Genomic DNA, 20,043 nt, shown 5'->3' on the forward strand with positions numbered 1-20,043 from the left:
TTCAGGAGGATTTCTTGGGGAAAAAAATGTAATCATGGGGCCAGGACTTTGGCTTAATGGTAGAGTGGTCACCTAGCATGCATGAAGACCCAGGTTTAAGTCCTTGGCCAGAAGTGGTGCTGTGGCTCAAGTGGTAGATCTCTATCCAAAAGTAAGCCCAAGGACAGTGCTCTGGCTCTGAAATTCAAGGCCCAGGACTGGCAAAAATAATAATTATAAATCATGAATAATATTCAGAATAAATCTGTATTAGCCAGTGTACTTGATTAAACAGACTATGAATAGCCCAACCATTCTAGACAATACAATTTTCTCTCATGATGCACTAAAAAGATGGATGATGATATTATGTGTATAAAGTAGATAAACTATAACATTAAGAGCTTTCATACCCGAAACCTTAGCAATATGGAACTATTTAATTAATATAATTTTTAATTATTTATTTAGTATCTATTATGTTCTGTGTAATATGCTAAGTACTATAAAATATCCATGAAATACATGGAATTGTCCTTTAAGTAGAGAAATATATAATCTACATTTTCACATGAGTGACTGGAAGAAAACAATACAGAATACAATCAGAGCATGAATTTCGACACTATAAACTCTAAAAGATCTGCAAATAGAGACACTGGTCCAGAAAAGAGAGAATAAAAAGTTTATTACTTCAGCACTAACAGCATTATTGTTTTGAATTGAGAATACCTAAAAATACTGCTAACTCATAAACACATACTGAAATGAACACATTCTGTGCCAAGCTTCCAAATTTTTCCCAACTCACTCTTCATTCAGTTTCATCATACGTCTCACAAAATGGCCTATAGAAGGCCAAAGTATTTCAGATATCGAATAATAAAACTCTATCTTCAGGTCTTAGACAGAGACAGTCTTTAAATGTGTGCACCTTGGAAAATCCTAGATGAACTTCTTTCTTAATAGAATAGCCCAACCTATTTTTTGGATGGATTACCCTAGTTTGGAGTATTTCTGGGACTGGAGCTCTGCTGCCACGACTGCTACCCAGGCATAATAGGCACTGCTAGTCCTTTAGTTATTGTTATAGCTGCTAGGAGTCTTTTAATAGGTTATTTAGAAAAAAGAAAAGAGGACAATTGGCCCTGGGTGGTTTTCAAATGGTGCTATTACTGGTTTGTTTTCATAGATTGGCAGCACCCTACAAGAGGCAATGTTCAAGAAATAAAATTACAGCTGTATTAACAGCTTCAAATTAGGGGTATTTTTTCAAATTATTGTGTGGATTTTCGTGGCACAAGAATGAGTGGTTTTAATTGGGCCTTCTTCCTTAGATGGCTTGAAGAAAACCTTTATCCCAACAGAGCGAAGGGAGAAATGGAGTAAGAGCCATTCTAGTACTGCATAAAATTGCTCGTCAGTATCTCAGGAAATTTTATCAGGATTTATTAAAAATATTATTGAAATTGTGCTTCCTAGCTCTTACACTTTTATAAAGTTTTAAGATCACACTTTGGGAAAAAAATCAGAAGCTGAATTGACCCAGGTTCTTGCATAGTAAAATGATCTGAAAAGTTGACTAGCATATTTTGGCTATGAGCATCAGAAAATACCACAAAAACAATATTTGTATAGCTTATAAAACACTCAAACTGAATATTAGAAGCATCTGTTTTCAAGGAATATAATTATAAAGTACTCCAAGTGAATCAAGAGGCAGGATTCACAAGACATTAATCATGTCATAAACAAGCCATTTGATTCATTCACATACTATGGATGATAGATGGACTGTTGATTTATCAAAAAAAGAAAGAAAGAAAGAAAGAAAGAAAGAAAGAAAGAAAGAAAGAAAGAAAGAAAGAAAGAAAAAAGTCTCACTGAAGATTTGAAGATTGTGACTTGAGAATCCATAACAGCAAGGGTCAAATGTGTCCTGATGTCATTCTGGGATAAATAAACCTGGCCATTTACTGCAGTCGTCTGATATTCTTTATTAAACAAACACATGAACAAAGCATCCTTAATATTTTACTTTTTGCAAAATTCATAATCCAGCCAATTCATATCATCAAGACCACTGCAATAAAATTTTCATTCATGGTAAACATTAGAATAAATTATACAACCATAAATTGTGGACACAACTAATCTGTAGAAGGGAATTAAATATTTTCCACTGCAGTGAGTGGTTCAGATGCATTAAAGTGCAATGTTTCCTTTTTGTTATTGTTTGACAGAACAAAAAAAAAGGAACTTCACTGTGGACATAATGAAATCAAATGTAATTCATAATGGGACTGCTGTTTTGTGAAAGAAGATAATCTACTTTCTAAGATTAAATTGAAACTTCTTTCTCCAAATGTTAAGCTAAAATTATGGACAAAATTCTTTTCACACTTTTGCATCATGGGACATAAGCTTGTTATTCTTTCCTCCTACAAGACAAGCTACTGGGAGACTTCTATCTTTATCAGGAGAAAAATATTGGATTTGACATCTGCAATATATATCTTTGTTGAATTTTATCCTGAGTCAAAATATAAGCCTGTTTTATATTGTCCTCCTTGGGTCTCAGGAAAGTGTTTGTCTCTTCACAGTTTTTGAAAATGATAATTTTCAGAAAAATAGTATCCAAATGCATTGGAATATGTCAATTAAGGTCCTGTTTATAGGTATACACCTAGCACTACTTGCAAGAGGGAGATGAGCAACAGAAAGGTGAGGAAGCGGGGAGGAGGATGAAGAATAAAATACTTTGGAAGGAAAAGAGGTCCAAAGGTGAGAAAACAGAATTCTAAAAAAAAGCAATGTGATCCTCAGGTTAGCATATTCTGATGTACTCACAGAGAGCAGTTGCTAAAATTGCAAGACTCTAATAATCCAAGTGTTGAAGCTTGATGTTCTCTTTTGTAAAACTCTCTTTCTCTTTGTTCATTCACTGTGTTTTATTTGACTTCTGATTGGAGTATTCAATCCTGACAGTTGTATTCACAGACAAAGTGTTATACCTGAGAACCTTTTGCAGAGCATACAAACACAGCCTTGGGCCAGTGACATGTTTGAACTCTGGTTATCTCCTAGTGCTTGATTAGATGTTTTATCCTGACTTCCAAAGGGGATGGGAAACTTTGATGAGAAATTCTCGTTCGATGTAGCGTCATTGATACAAGAAGAGGGATTCTGCAAATTAGAAGTTAACGTAGCTACAAGACTGAAGTTAAAAGCAGCAAGACTGAAACATCATGTTAAAGAATTACATCATCATAAATCACCATATAATTAGGCATGTGATATATAAAATGAACATAAAGTGTACAGAGAACAATTTTATGGGTATTGCTAATATGATTCTGAAATGTCACTCCAAATGTTTTGCTACCTCAAAGTCATTGTGATAGAAGAATTAGTACACATCTAGGACTCTCCTAGCAGAGGATTCAACAGGTCAAAACCTAGGTACATAAGGTCATATAGGATGAGACTAAATGAAAAGGTCTCTATTATATGGAAACAAGAGCTTTATCTTGTGTGATTCTTGTTCTTAAGATACTATGTATTTCTCTTCTCTTTTTTTGCCCTTTGGTTAATCTCATATTGTTGCTGTATCTGATTTTGTTATTTCCTATATTGTATATACATTTATTTGTTTATTTGAAATTGGAAAGGGAAGGAGAGAAAACAAGATGATTGGGAAGGAGTGGAGGGAAGAAAATGGGAACAAAAACATGAGAAGGGGTATCAATGTGTGAGAAGTGATGCACCTACTACCTGGTGAATGTAACTATATAGCCCCTCTATATATTATCCTGACAATAAAAGTAAAATATTTTTTTAATCTGTATTTTTTCTTAAAATTTTATTTTATTTTATTTTCATATATTTTTATTGTAATTAATAGAAGGATTACATGATATTTCCCAGATAGATAGTGCATTAATTCCCATACATTAATACCCTTTCACATGTCTTGGTCCCCATTTCCCTCGCCCTCCTCCCCCCACCCCTCATCTTGTTTTCCCCCCTTCCCTATCCAATTTCAAATAACCAAATACAAATATATCCGATAAATCAGGTAACAAAGTGAGATACTGTAACAATATGAGATAACCAAGGGACAGCAAAAGAGATGAGAGATAACATAGTACCTTAAGAACAACCATCATTCATTGTATGGCTTATGTTTCTATATTCTAGAGATCCTTTCATTTAGCATCCTACTATATGGCCTTTTGTATCAAGGTTTTTCTCTATTGCAAATCTCTGCTAGGAGAGCCCAAGATTTCTACCGATTATGACAAATGAGGGAAACCATTGAGCCTAAGTTCCTTTGAGTCTGGTTTACTTCACTTAATATGAAATGGGACAATGTCATTCTGACAGCAGCATAGAATTCCATTGTATATAAACACCACATCTTGTTGATCCACTCATCAACTGAGGGACATCTTGGTTGGTTCCATATCTTTGCTATGGTAAATAGTGCATCATTGTGCTGGTGGATTTAGTATGTCCTTGTTTCTGGATGATTGGGTAAATGCCAAGTAGTGGAATTGCTGGGTCATAGGGGAGCTCTATGTTTAGTCTTTTGAGGAACTGCCATACTGCTTTCCATAGTTGTTGAACGAGTTTGCACTCCCACCAACAGTGTAGTAGTGATCTCTCCTGGCCACATCCCCTCCAGCATCTGTTGTTATTAGATTTCTTGATCATGGCCATTCTAACTGTAGTGAGGTGGAATCTTATCATTGCTTTAATTTGCATTTCTTTTATGACTAGAGATGCTGAGCATTTCTTCATGTGTCTATAGACCATTTTTGTTTCTTCTTCAGAGAAGACTCTCTTTAAGTCTTTGGCCCATCTTTTAATGGGATGGTTGTTTCTTTGGAGATTAGGTTGGGATTGATTCAATTTTTTGAGCTGTTGACATATTTTAGATATGAGGCCTTTGTATGTTGTATGATTAGTGAAGATCTTCTCCCACTCTGTAGGCTTCTTAATTAGTTTACTAGCTATGTCCTTTGCTATACAAAAGCTCTGCAGTTTAATGCCGTGTCAGTTATCCAGCCTTTCTCTGATTTGTTGTCATTCTTGGTCCTTATTAAGAAAGTTTCGACCTGTGCCAAGGAGGTCTAGTGTATCTCCTATTCCTTCTTGTAAAGTTTTCAGAGTGACCACAAAGGCATCAAATTGGAACTGAACACACATCTCCACCAAGGAAAAGCCTGTAACTCATGGAGATTGAACAACACATTGTTGAATCACCAATGGGTCATCGAAGAGATCAGAACAGAAATTCAACAGTTTATGAAATTTAACAAAAAGGAGCACACAAAATACCAGCTCCTTTGGGACACGGCAAAGGCAGTACTCAGAGGAAAATTTATAGCTCCGAGTGCCTACAATAACAAATTAGAAAAATCCCAAACCAACAATTTAATGTGTCACCTTAAGCTCCTGGTAAAAGAGTAACAAACCAACCCTAATCCCAGTAGAAGAAAGCAAATTATTAAAATCAAAGCAGAATTAAATGAATTGGAATCCAAGAAAACTATAGAAAAAAATCAACAAAACAAGGAGTTGGTTCTTTGAAAGAATTAACAAAATTGACAAACCCTTAGCAAATCTTACCAAAAAAAGAAGGGAGCATACCGACATAAACAAAATCACAGAAGAAAATAGTAATATCATGACAGAAATTACCAAGATACAGAGTATCATGAGGGAATACTTCTCAAATCTTTATGCCAACAAATTTGAGAATCTAGAAGAAATGGACAAATTCCTAGCCAATATTAACATACCCACACTGAACCAAGAAGAACTAACCCAACTAAACAGGCCTATTTCAAGCACTGAAATAGAAATGGCAATTAGAGAGCTTCCACCTAAGAAAAGCCCAGGGCCAGATGGATTCACAGCTGAATTCTATAAGGTCTTCAAAGCAAAGCTCACACCGATACTCAAACTCTTCAACGAAATTGAAAATGAAGGTTCTTTACCAAACTCATTCTATGAAGCCAGTATAACCCTCATCCTCAAACCAGACAGAGATTCATCAAGGAAAGAGAACTATAGACCTATTTCTTTGATGAACATCGATGCAAAACTTCTCAACAAAATACTGGCCATCCACCTACAATAACTCATCAAAAAATTTATACACCATGATAAAATAAAATTTTTAAAAAGTAGTGTTTAAGTTGACAAAAAATGTTCGACTCAAAAAGGGAAACGGTGTACATCAGATATTATTTGATATGTTTTTGCTTAAAAAGTATTTTTTTGTTTTGAAATGCTGGGTTTCTAGAAAAATGCATTTCTAGTAAAAATGGTTTTACTTACACTTTTTACTGATTTGGTAACTGTACAGAGTTCCTTAAAGTTATTTTAAATGTAAAAGTACAAATTCATTATGCATAGTCACTTAACTCTGGTAGATATGCCATTCGACTTGAGCATATCTTGTTTAGCCTATATTCTTTTCTCCTGGGAACTTACCATCTTAAAATTAAAAACCTGTACTAGAAATCCAAACATTGAACTAATCTGGTGAGTATTACTAAAAAATTAATAAATTACCAATGGGATTAGTTGTTAAATTAGATTAAAACTTTCACTAAAGGAAATGCATTAAATTATTCTATAGGTCTTCATTAAGTCACCCTAAATTATTCTATATGTCTCTTGGATATAATTAGATGGAATTTTCAATATACTCAAGGCACCATGATATTTCAGTCACATTCATAATTTCCAAAGAGACTAGTAGATTCCTTAGGGAAGAAAAGCAGTAATGGGTACTGAAACTTTAAACGATTGCTAACATAGAAGAAACTTAGAACCATGTTATCTTTTTTTAATCTATAGTAGGATTTCATTACTTTGCTCTATTTAAACAAACAAAGTTCAAAGTTCTGTATAAACTTTGAGGATAGATTATGGCCTGCAACAAGACAAAAGCCTCCAGGAAATTTCAGGATGGAGATTCTCACCTGTGTCATCATTCCAGCAAATTGATTACCTTACTACTGCACAGAAGGCAAATGAAAACTGGGGCCTCTGGCAGTGCACAGGCTTTTTTTTTTCTCTTTTCCTCATGTTGTAGATATTCAGTCTAGTACACCACTGAGATTCTTTCTTTTTACCTTCCTTAAACTTCTTTCCTTTGCCTCCACAAAGGCAGGTGCTGGGGATATGAGCTGTTTCTTGCAGCTACTTGTACAGGCTGATTATTTAAAGTAAAGAAATCAGTGTTATTAAAAAAAAATCTTGACTTTAATCCAATTTCATGCTACAAAATATAATACAAAAATGTTTATTCAAATATTTAGCAGTTACCAGCTAAAGAATAAAATCTCAGAAATAAAAAAGGATAATATTGGTAGCATATTGGCCCACTATGAGTTTGAACCAGTATTAGGTAAGAATGAGACTTCCACCAGCCTATTGTACTCGACTATTTGTATGATAGCATTTATTTTTGCTATTTAAGCACTGAGCAGGATTCTTTTGGATGTTTGCCTCTTAACTTCAGTACGAGAAAGCTCTTCCAGCTTTGAGTCATATAAAAATTTGATAAGCATTACACAAACAATTTTATATGAGTAAGAAAAATGCCACATGATTTATGTGTATTTATTATTTGTGTCCTTGTACAAATGTCCATCTATTCAATATATCAAGGAATATAATGTTAGACATCATTTAATCAGTTTTTGATAATATACAATGAAGAGAAAAAAATATTAATTGTCTTACCCAGTACTAAAAATAATATATGTGGTAGAACTACAAGATTACCACACATATAAATTTTTGTAAAACATTGCAAAATGGTGTCCAAATAGATTGATGAAACAATTTTCATAGAAAATTGATGTTTGAACCAAAGAACAAAAGCAATACAATATGGGAAACACTGTCTTACCAATGGTATGATTTCCATAGGAAATAGATGAATGTCTCTGCTCACACCATCCATAATCTGAGAGGGACCACAACTAGATAAGATAGTATTTTTGAGCTTCAAAAAGAAAAGTTTGAAAGAGTAAAGAAAATGAAAGAACTCCAAAACAAACAATTTAAATTGCAAGCATCAAATGTGTTTTTCTGTTCTTCAAAAGACATCACTATAAATGGCTAATAAATATGTAAAAATGTTTAACATTCTTATAAGATTCTACCTTATCCTAAGCAGAATGGCTATCATCAAGAAAAGAAACAATGAATACTGGTGATAGTGTGAGGAAAGAAAAACTGTTATATACTGGGTGGTAATGTAAACTAATACAACCATTACAGAAATAGAGATTTTTCAAAAAGTGAAAAGTAGACCTACCTGTGATACCTCTCTTGGAACACATGACTGAAGGAATGTATGACTGAATGAAAGTATGTCAACATACAAGAAAGATACCTACATACCCATGTTTATTGGGGTATTGTTTACATTACTCAAATTGTAAGGTCATCTGAGATGCCCAGCAATGAAAGAATGGACAAAAAAAAATGATTCCCTCCCCCTCTCTCTCTCTCACACACACACACATACACACACACATCATGGAATATTTTTAGCCTTAAAAATGAAACTATGTCATTTGAAAAAAATATGAATGGAACTGTACATCCTCATGTTAGTACATATTATTGCATGTAATTTTACAGACGTTACATGTTCTTGTTCATTTGTTTTTTGTTTTTTTTCTGGCTTTTTCTGTTTATCTTTTTTTTTATTGTAATTAGTAAAAGGGTTACATGATATTTGCCAGATAGAAGGTGCATTAATTCACATACATTGATACCCTTTCACATGTCTTGGTACCCGTTTCCCTCCCCCCCACACCCCCCACCCATCTTGGTTTTCCCCCCTTCCCTATCAAATTTCAAATATCCAAATACAAATAAATTCAATATATCAGATAACAAAGTGAGATACTATACCAATATGAGATAACCAAGGGACAGCAAAGGAGATGAGAGACAACATAGTACATTAAGGACAACAATCATTCATTATATGGCTTTTGTTTCAGTATCCTGGAGGTCCTTTCAATTAGCTTCACATTATATGTCCTTATGTATCAAGATTTTGCTCTATTGCAAATCTCTGCTAGTAGAGCCCAAGGTTTCTACTGATTATGACGAATGAGGGAAACCATTGAGCCTAAGTTCCTTTGAGTCTGGCTTACTTCACTTAATATGATTTTTTCTAAGTCTTTCCATTTCCTAACAAATGGGGCGATGTCATTCTTTCTGACAGCAGCATAGAATTCCATTATGTACAAATACCACAAGATATGGAACCAACCTAGATGTCCCTCAGTTGATGAGTGGATCAACAAGTTGTGGTATTTTTTCTTGCTCATTTGTATAGACTTGATGATCATCATGATGAATAGTGCATAGCATAATGAATCCCGCCAAACACTGTTTAAAAAATTTAGGATGAGGGGGCCCGGGAGTTTGGCCTAGTGGTAGAGTGCTTGCCTAGCATGCACGAAGACACGGGTTTGATTCCTCGGTACCACATACATAGAAAAAAGCCGGAAGTGATGCTGACGCTCAACAGGTAGAACTCTAGCCTTGAAAAAGTTCAAGGATAGGGCTCATGCCCTGAGCTCAAGCCCGGGACCGGCAAAAAAAAAAAAAAATTAGGATGAGGTAGCAAAGAAAGTTGTTCACAATGCAAGGGGTGAGCACTTTTTAAATATACTGTGTTTTCATAGAAAGCACAATGAAACCCTGTAATGTTAAAATGTGTGTTTCCTTAAAGATAACGTTTTAAAATTTAACTACCCTATCAATAAAATACAACACTATCACTTACAATTCTACTCAGAGGCATTTAAGAGAAACAAAACCATAGATCAAGAAAACATAGCCCAAACATAGCCCACTGAAACAACCCAGGTGTGTAACATTTGAGTGAATGCGGCACAATTTTATAAGTACCACCCAGAAATTTAAAAGGAAAAGGCTTGCTGATGACTGCAACACAATTAAACTTTCTAAAACATCCTAAGAGAAAAAAGCCAGACACAAAAATATGATCGCATTTTATTATTTGATTTACAACCAAAACAATGGACTGGTCATTTCTCTATTGAAAAAAATAATGAAAAATCTTTAAGCTCAGTAAGTCACTAGGGAAATGGGCCACTAAGCCAAGATGATCCTAAAAGGTCTTTCCAACATTAATATTCTTTGGTTATGTTCATTGTAAAAGTAGTTGAACAGATGCAGTTTTCTAAACTTTGAAGACAAAGAGCTGTGGTTCTGTAAACAATTATGGCTGTTATGACAAATACCTAAAAAATAGTTTGGAAAAATCAGCAGGTTGTTGTTTAATAAGATATAATAAGCCATTGAGGATTAAAGAACCCAATAAATACAGTGTCTTGCATCTTGTGATAGGAATGTTGGCATAACCATTAGTTAGACATCAGGTCACATCTCAAAGGGGACTGAGAAGCAGGAACTTTATGATCCCTAGAACCTACCAGCAAGGACAAAGTTTGCTAGCCCAGTGAAAGGCAGATGGATTTCCATATTTTATTCCATAGTAGTCTGCTGTGATTTTTTTTCTCAGTTGAATTATTTGAAGAAAGTCTAGCCACATGTAGATAGAAATGTTGATAAGTACTGGAGTAGAGCTGTAAGTAGGAGGCATATTTACATACTATTTTCAGAGTTAAGACTAGCCACTTTGTTATGACTCGAAGTCCGTAAGTGGTAGTTGTTTGGAAATTAATATTCAGTATAAAACTACAGACTATATCGATGACTGTTGTAGACTCTGCTTCATTAAAATCAGTGGATTGTGCTGAAATTTAAGTAGAACTTTTATCTGGGAATAATTTTAGAACTTCATGCACTGGACCTTTGGAAAAATCTTATTTTTATTTTTGGCAATTCTGGGGTTTGAACTCTTAGACTTAAGCATTCTGGGCAGGTGCTTTACCTTTTTTATTTTTTAATTAAACTAACATAATTAATTTATTTATTTACTTTTAGAACCAAGATGGTGGTTTTATTTTTTAATTTTATTTCATCATAAAGGTAATGTACAGTGGGTTTATAGTTACATAAGTAAGGTAATAAGTACATTTCTTTTTGAACAGTGTTACTCCCTTCCCTCAATTTCTCCTGCTTTCTCTCCTCTGGGCTTATCCCCACCCCAGTTGTAAAGTTTATTTCCAACATAGTGTTTAGTATCTTTGCATTGGTTCATTCACCCATTGCCCCACCTTTTCTGTGATTCCCCTTCCCTTTCCCAGATGAGATAAACATATATACAAGGAAAAAGTATACACAAAATCAGAAACAGTGACCGCAGGTTATAACCCAGAGGAGAAAATATCTGCAAATACTACACTAAAAAGAGAAAAAAGAAAAGCAAAACAACAAATGAGGTTCTTTAAATACAAAATCATGTCATCTGCAAAGAGGGAAAGTTTCACTTCCTCTTTCCCTATTTGGATCCCCTTTATGCTTGCTTCTTGCCTTATTGCTCTGGCTAGGAATTCTAATACTATGTTAAAGAGGAGTGGAGAGAGTGGGCATCCTTGTCTCATTCCTGACACAGAAAACCACTTAAGCCACATTCGCAGCTCCTTTTGAATTTTAGGTTGAAAAAATCTTGCTGCCTTATTTTGGTAAATGTCAGTCCTTGGACAATAAATAGTATACAATATATGTTTTCAATATTTTATATTCTATGTAGATATACATATAAAGTTTATATGTGTATATGGAACATACAAGATATATGTATCACTACTGTGATATTAAAATATTTTTTCATTTTTTAATTGCATTTTAATGTAGGGGTAACATATAGATGGGTTACAGTTACATTCATCAGGTAGTAAGTACAGTACTTCTTTACATTGATTCTCCCATTTTTCCTCCCCACCCCCTCCCAATCATCTTCTTTTTCCCCTTCCCTTCCCTATTTTAAATAAACATATATGCAATATACCAGGTAACAAAGTCAGATACAGTAGCAACATGAGATAAATCATAAGGGGAATAAAAGAGAAAATAAATATCTTCACATAGAACATTAGGAACAACAATGACGAAGATAAACCTCTTGTTCCCATATCCTGGGATTCATTTTGTTTAGTCTCATCCTATATGGCAATATGTACACAGCTCTTGAGCTACTGTGATCCTCTGCTAAGACAATCCTAGATATGTACCAATTATTACAAATGAGAGAAACCATAAAATTTATATTCGTTTGGGTTTGGCTTACTTCACTTAATATGATTTTTTTTCCAAGTCTTTCCATTTCCTTATGAACGGTGTGATGTCATTCTTTCCGATGGCAGCATAGAATTCCATCTTCTTGATACATTCATCTACTCAGGGGCATCTGGCTTGGTTCCATATCTTAGAAAAATCTTTGAATACCAGAATGCTGTCCAGTTCTAATGACAACTTCAAGATTTAGAGAACACTATTTTTCTTTTTATATTTCAAAACTTAACATAGGCAACCAATAATTACAATTCTTTGAATTGACAAGCTCATTTAATTCACTTTTGAGAATTTATCTGCCAGAACTCCAAGTCTAGCTAACTACAATGTGTTCATTAGTCATTTTTCTAGCAGCATGGTCTTATATTACTTTGTTATTCAAACAATAACACAATCAGGTTTTCTAGAGATCAGAGAACAGTGTGGTACTGCAAAATCCACAAAACTCTGTGGTATGTGCTTCTGTCCTGACACAGAATATTAAGAAATAATATGCACAAGATGGAAATTAAATATGTACCTTATAATGCATTTTAAAGAGCTGGTTTACTTTTCTCACATATTCATGGCAATATCTGCCACTGCATTTGGGTGTTATTTTCCTTCTGCTATGATTTCAAAAGTTTCTCCTAATATATCTTTTGGAGCATCAGTGAAAATGTCAACACTATAAAAATCAATATTATCTGCTCTGGCTTCAGAGTGGCTCATATTCCTGGAAAATTCTTGTTGGAGTTCAGTCCCCATAATGAGAAGAGAAGAGACAAGGTGGGTGGACATTTAATGTGATGATGATGTTTAGAGTGTGACTAATGAAGTGCTTAGGGTTCAAATGGTTCAAGGTTTAGGCTCTATGATTTATATCGGTGGCCTTATAAGAAAAAGGAGAGATACCAGGGGAGAGTCAAGCATGGCTCTCTCTCTGGTTATTCAAGAACACCATGTGCAGCCCCATTTACCTTAGACCAGAAACACAAACTCCTTTCTTTACAACTTATATAGTCTGTAATAGTCTGTTGTTAGCAACAACAACAAAAAAAATTAAAAGAAAATTTCACAAAAAAAGAGAGAGAGATTTTACTGTCACAGTGGAAAGAACTTTGCAGTCAACTGAAAGGGTTCCCACAATCCACACTTTCCTTTTAGAAAAATAGACAAATAAACAGATATATGCATACATATATATCATTTGACATATTTAAATCCTTAGTAAATGTATAACTACAGATACAGTTACTTAACAGGAAACAAACTGTCTTCTTGATTTGCTTTTAGAAAACATTTTTCTCTCTTTCTGGTATTTAGAAGGAAGTCAGACTTTGTTAACAAAACGCATACATACATGTATGCACATGTACATACATATGCGTGCATGTACGAACGTATAAATACTTATTCATGTCTAAATATTAGGCTTAGTATGATTTTGAATATTATTGAGCATGACATGGTATTCTCATTGCTTTTTTGTTTTGTTTTTTTTTTTGGTGGGTCCTGGGGCTTGAACTCCACCTGGGCACCGCGCCTGGCTTCTCCTTGCTTTTTTTTTTCCCAACTATTTATTTAGTGAAGTACAGACATTAACTGACTCTCACTACTAAAACTAGTCAAGACCTCATGCCTAGGCAGAACCAAGCTCTCTATCCATTTCAACACTTCAATGATATCACCAAGTCTCCGCTGTTACATACCTATATTGTTCAGGAAAGATATAACTTTTATTTAGCTTTCTTAGCAGTACAGTGTTTTATAAACTCATCAAGAAGGGCAGACAAGGCTTTAAAACACCACAGTAATCAGCTAGAAACATCATTCCTCCCTTATGACTGCAGAAAGAGAACTTATCTTGTGCATTGTTAAAGAAGAAAGAGGCTTTTTAAAATATTCCAGAACTATCTGAACTTCTTTTAGTTTTTATCTGCCAAGAAACATAAAGCATTCCTTCCCATATGTGTCTACATTAGGTCAAATATCGATTTTGGAGCTGGATGAATAAAATGAAACATTTTGAAAGAGCAAAATATCAGTCATATCCAGCCAGCCAGATGTTATCAAATATCAAGCAGCTAACATTTAGATTCTCTAATGTTCAAACTGTCAGTAATAGAACCTCTGTGAAATTAAACCCAGAATTGTCTTAGACTTTCTGAGATATCTGAAAAAAATAATCTGGAAAAAACAACTGATATTACTGTCCCAATTTTCCTATGTTTACACACTTCTTTTTTTCCTTCTTCCTTTCTCCTTCCCACAAATACTTTTCTGAGTGCCTACAATAGGTCAGGCAATTACCATTTAGAATCATATAACTAGTATTATACCTGGATGTGTTCAGTCTTACTATTTTATGGGACTGATTAGGGAATTTGTGGGAACCAATGCAATGAAAAAGGAACCAATAATACATAACTAAGATAGTAACACAGTCTTTCTTCCCTATAATTAGGAGTTTTCTCTAGTCTGTTATCTTTTCTCCAATTGTATGTGAACTCCCAAGGTATATTTTGAATAGCCTCCTGTTATCTAGTATATCTTGATATTGTATAGTTTCCTGACTTTTACTCCATTCCAATAACTTAATAACACTGATTATTCACAAATATTTACTCTTTTGTTGGGTATTTTTTAGTAAACTTGATTGACATGTGTACTTGTTTATCTTCTGGCATACGTGTAAAACATACAGAAATACAGTTTGGAAAAATGGTTTAGTGAGGTACTCAGCCCTATAGCAACTTCCTGAATTTGGATAGCAACTCAGTTGTTGCTTGAATTTGGGACCACAGGCCTCTGATATCTTATCAGTAAGGTGTTACTAATCATAGTAACTCTTTCAAAGAGTTGCTCTAGGATTAAATGAGAGAATGTACAGAAATCATTTAGCATCATACCTAGCACATAGTAGGGACAAAATATATTAGTGAAAAGAAGTTAAATAAATTATGTTCTTAATACTACCAAGTTTTCCTGTTAACTTTTATATATAATTGATAGAATCTCCTGACACTCTAGCTTCCTGACTGTATAGTTGCAATTTTTTAGTCCTTTTAGTTAAAAAAGTAATTTCTTAACATCTTCTCTCTCTTTCCTTCCACTCCGTAAGTTCATGTACACATGCATGTGTGTACACACATGCATACACATAGTAAATATGCAAGCATTTAATTAATTCCATTTTTGCTGAGGAATTCTGCATAATACAGGTGAGGGTGAGGACAAATTGTACAGTGTCTAGTTCATTCCTGCGGATGGCTGCTGTGAGAATACTAAAACAGTGCTGCTTGGTAATAATGTCTTTGTCAAGAGAAATCAGAAATCTGGAATTTTTATTATCTCAAATTTTAAATATAGGCAATAAATTTTTTAAAGCATATCTTATCTGCCAGGCAAAGCATGTTTTAGAACACAGTGATCCCAGATATTTTTCAATTATTTACTGCTACTTATATAGTTAGGAGCCATTAGGGGTTTTCTGTGCACAAATATTCGTTTCCTTAAATGTCAACAATTAGAAGAGAGACATCATTAGACAAGTTAAGGGGTTCTTGCTACACTGGAAATTCAACTACTAAAGGTCCAGAGTACAGTATTGCCATAATAGTGAGACCATAAAGACAGAACACTTGAAAAGTATGACAGTATCAGTCAAGGTTTGGGATCAGCCTGCTGGGAGATATATCTTTCCTCCCACCACTGAGACAAGGACTGGGCCCTGGTTATACTTTATTGACAAAGAAAAAATGGAAAATTTCATTCATAAAATGTATGTTCTTTTGATTTTAACTTTTAATAGAATAGATAAACTTCAAAACACTAATGATGCAATGCCTAGATTTCTCTCTCATGCAATAGTTTCAAGTAGCTATAGTGTAAGTCTTTCTAACTTTTACTCAGGGACTAAGGGTTCCTTCCCTTGAAGTTTTACTACTTAGTACTCTGAGCTCTTCACTCTAGACCTTCAGAAGTAGAGAGATTTAATGTGCCTACTCCAAAAATATGTAGCGTTTATAATATGTGCCCACATTTCACTGAGTAGAGCTTAGTCAAAAGCAAAGGAGGAAGAAGAAAGGAATTTGATGAACTACTTAGTCTCTTATAGGTATTTGCAGGTATAAGTATTTACATTTTAAATGATTATTTGTGTGTGGGCATTCAAAAACACAAACACATTTTCTTTCCTCCATGTTAAGAGCTACAGATATATATTGCATTTTCAAATTACATTCTTATTAAAACTATTCATAAAGTAAGTTTTCAAATATAAAAAGAAGAAAGTCAGAGATATATGTATAGTTGTTCAAATGTCTGCCATTAGCTATTGGATCTATGACTTTTCTGGGTTCATTATTTTGCTAAACCCACCAGAACAATTTTAATATCACTATATGAATAAAGAAGTTTTGTTTCTAGGTTGCTTTTTCTTTATGAATTTTGTTAGTTATTTGTAATATTTAGTATAAACCTAGGATAGTCTTAGGAGAGGATCACAATAGGTATGGACATTTGACCATATAAGATGGTGCAAATCAAATTGAACTCCAAGATATGGCAACAAGAGATTTATCTTTGTTGTTGTTTATAATGTACTTCATGAGGTCTTTTTCTTTTTTCTTTCATTTTTCCCCTTTGGTTTCTCCTCTGTGGTTACTGTATTCGATTTTGTGCCTTGCATAGACCTTTGTCTAAATTGAAGAAGGGAGATGAACAATAAAACTATGAGACAAAAGGCAAGCATTAGCAATACTCACATAACAATAGTTGGAAATGAACTTTACAGCTTGCAGGGTGATGAACTAGGGGGTGGGAGAGTGGGAGAAAAAGGAGGGAGGGGTAAAAATGTTCAACAAGAAATGTACTTATTAACTTATGTATGTAAGTGTAAACCCTTCTGTGCATCACCTTGACAATAAAATAAAATTGAAATTAAAGTATTATAGTGCTGAGGTTATTTAAAGCAAATGAAATTGGAATTAGCCTTTGATGGATCAGGAACCACTGCCACAAAACAACAGAAAGCATTAATGAAATGATAATGTTTCTTTTAGATACACAAGGCCATATAGGATGAGGCTAAATGAAAGGACCTCCAGGGTATGTAAACAAGAGTTATATAATGAGTGAATGTTGTTCGTAATATACTATGCTATTTCTCACCTCTTTTGTTGTCCCTTGGTTATTCTCATATTGTTACAGTATCTTACCTTGTTATCTGGTATATTGTATATACATTTATTTGTTTATTTGAAATAGGAAAGGGAAGGGGGAAAGCAAGATGAGGAGAGAGGGGTACAGGGAAGGAAATGGGGACAAAAACATGAGAAGGGATATCAATGTGTGTGAAGTAATGCTCCTTTTTTCTGGCGAATATAACTGTAACCCCTCTATTAATTACAATAAAAAATTCAAAGCCATAAACTATCATAAAAGCACTGCATGTTCTATGGAAAACCTGGCACCTTTTAGGAACATGTGACAAAACAAAGATTCTTTGCATAATGATTTATGGATGGATAACAAGATATAAAATCTCACTGATTACCATGTAAACTTTCTTCTGATGAATAGCAAAGATATGGAACCAACCCAGAGGCCCCTCTGTAGATGATTGGATCAACAAGATGTGGCATTTATACACAATGGAATTCTATGCTGCCATCAGAAAGAACGACATTGCTCCATTTGTAAGGAAATGGAAAGACTTGGAAAAAAACATATTAAGAGAAGTAAGCCAGATCCAAAGGAACATAGGCTCAATGGTTTCCCTCATTTGTAATAATTAGTACAAACCTTGGACTCTCCTAGCAGAGGATTACAGTAGCTCAAAGCCTAGATACATAAGGCCATGTAGGATAAGGTTAAATGAAAGGACCTCCAGGATATGGAAACAAGAGCTATATAATGTGTGATTGTTGTTCTTAATGTGCTATATTATTTCTTATCTCTTTTGTTGTCCCTTGGTTATTTTCATATTGTCACAGTATCTTACCTTGTTATCTGGTATATTGTACATACAGTTATTTGTTTATTTGAAATGGGAAAGCAAAGGGAGGGAAACAAGATGGGGGGAGGGAAACAGGCACAAAAAACATGAGAAGGGGGAATCAATATGTGAGAAGCAATGCACCTTCTATCTGGCAACTATAACTGTAACGATGTTCAACAAGAAATGTACTCATTATCTTACTTATGTAATTGTAACCCCTCTGTACATAACTTTTACAATAAAATTAAATTAAATTAAAAATAAAATAATCATTCTGACAAAAATTGCAATAATTTTTTTTAAATCATTCTTCTGGTGAGTGCTGAACACCCCAACTTTCATCACTGGCTTTTTAAAGTTCTTGACTCTTGAGTTCATCACAGGCATTTGTTCTCTCTTTAGATTCCCTGAAACTAATTCCTGGATGTACCATTTTTGAGAATTGACTGACAATACTAGCTCTCACATGACTGACCCAAATGCTTTCTCTCCTCTCATTTAATCAGACTACATATATTGTTTACTCTAGTAACATTATTTAAGACAGATATATACTGGTTTATTGTATTTTTTCCAATACTATACCAGAAAAAATGGTTTTCTTTTATTATTACCCTTGAGTTAGTATAAAGTATATATGGAAACATGTTACACTCTTTCCCATTACTGAAACTGAGAAAGAGCAATATTGAAATGTTATATTTTAATAACAACTATCATTAACACAGATCATATAAGATGAATTGACACTCTATCTTTTCTGGATCAATCTATACCACAGATATTCTCTAGTAATCATAATGAGTATATACAAAGCATAATGCAAAATTCTTTAAAATTCTAACAAACACCAAATTGAATCATGCTAAGAACAAATAAAAAGATGAACAGCTCTTTCATTTTTGTCCTCTTGTTCCTAGCAAAAAAAAAGAATTTATAATTTCAACTTCTCCTGCTGCTTCTCCAAAATCTCAGCTTTAAACCTAACCGAAAGATGCCAACATATCCCAAAGTGAGAGAAAGCTTTGGATTCATTACTCCTCCTTTCTTCCTTGTCTTTAAGGGATTTTAAGGCTTTTCTTTCCCAAACTGCCAGTTATGCTGAATTGTTCTGAAATGTGAAATTTTTTGTGTAAATATGAACTACCATCCACTAACGCAACAATAAGAACTTCACACTTGTCATTTACTGAAACCTGCCTTTTGAGCCCTGTCAGTCATGTGCCTCTACATGTGTGTTTCTGGGTTGGAGCAGCGTGGTTTTATGGCAGCTTCTGTTTAGGAATGCGTGTTGCTTTTTGGCATTTGTGTAGTTCAGCTGTTAGAGAGTCGGGGAAAGAAGAAAGAAAAATATGTAAGAGTGAAGGTTTGGAGGCAAAAGGGGAAATAAGAAAGGGCTTTAGGTTATGAAATAACAATGCCAGCCATGTGGCAGCAATAAAACCACAGGCACAGTCCTTGTTGGGGGATAGACACTGTGACAGCAGAGCAAATGTAGCCCATACTCATCTTGATGAACTGGGTGGCTGAATGCTGCAACCAGGAGCAAGTGTTGCATGACATATTAACAGATACCTTCACCTTTCAATATTTGTCATTCTTTACAACACTGAGTTTGAATGTAATGTGTGGTGCTGAGCTCGCATGTGCTTAAAGCACAGACAAAGAAACCCTGAAAAAGAAGCACGCAGATGAAAAGCAAAATACTTTGGGTCTAACGAGAGTTGAACATGATTCATATTATGGGCTCAGTTATGCTCAGAAGTTCAGCCATTTATCCAATGTTTATTTGTATAAAGCTACATCTC

The sequence above is a fragment of the Megascapheus bottae genome, chromosome 4 (genome assembly GCF_031878675.1).
Source record: "Megascapheus bottae isolate mThoBot1 chromosome 4, mThoBot2.hap1, whole genome shotgun sequence".
Classification (NCBI taxonomy): Eukaryota; Metazoa; Chordata; class Mammalia; order Rodentia; family Geomyidae; genus Megascapheus; species Megascapheus bottae.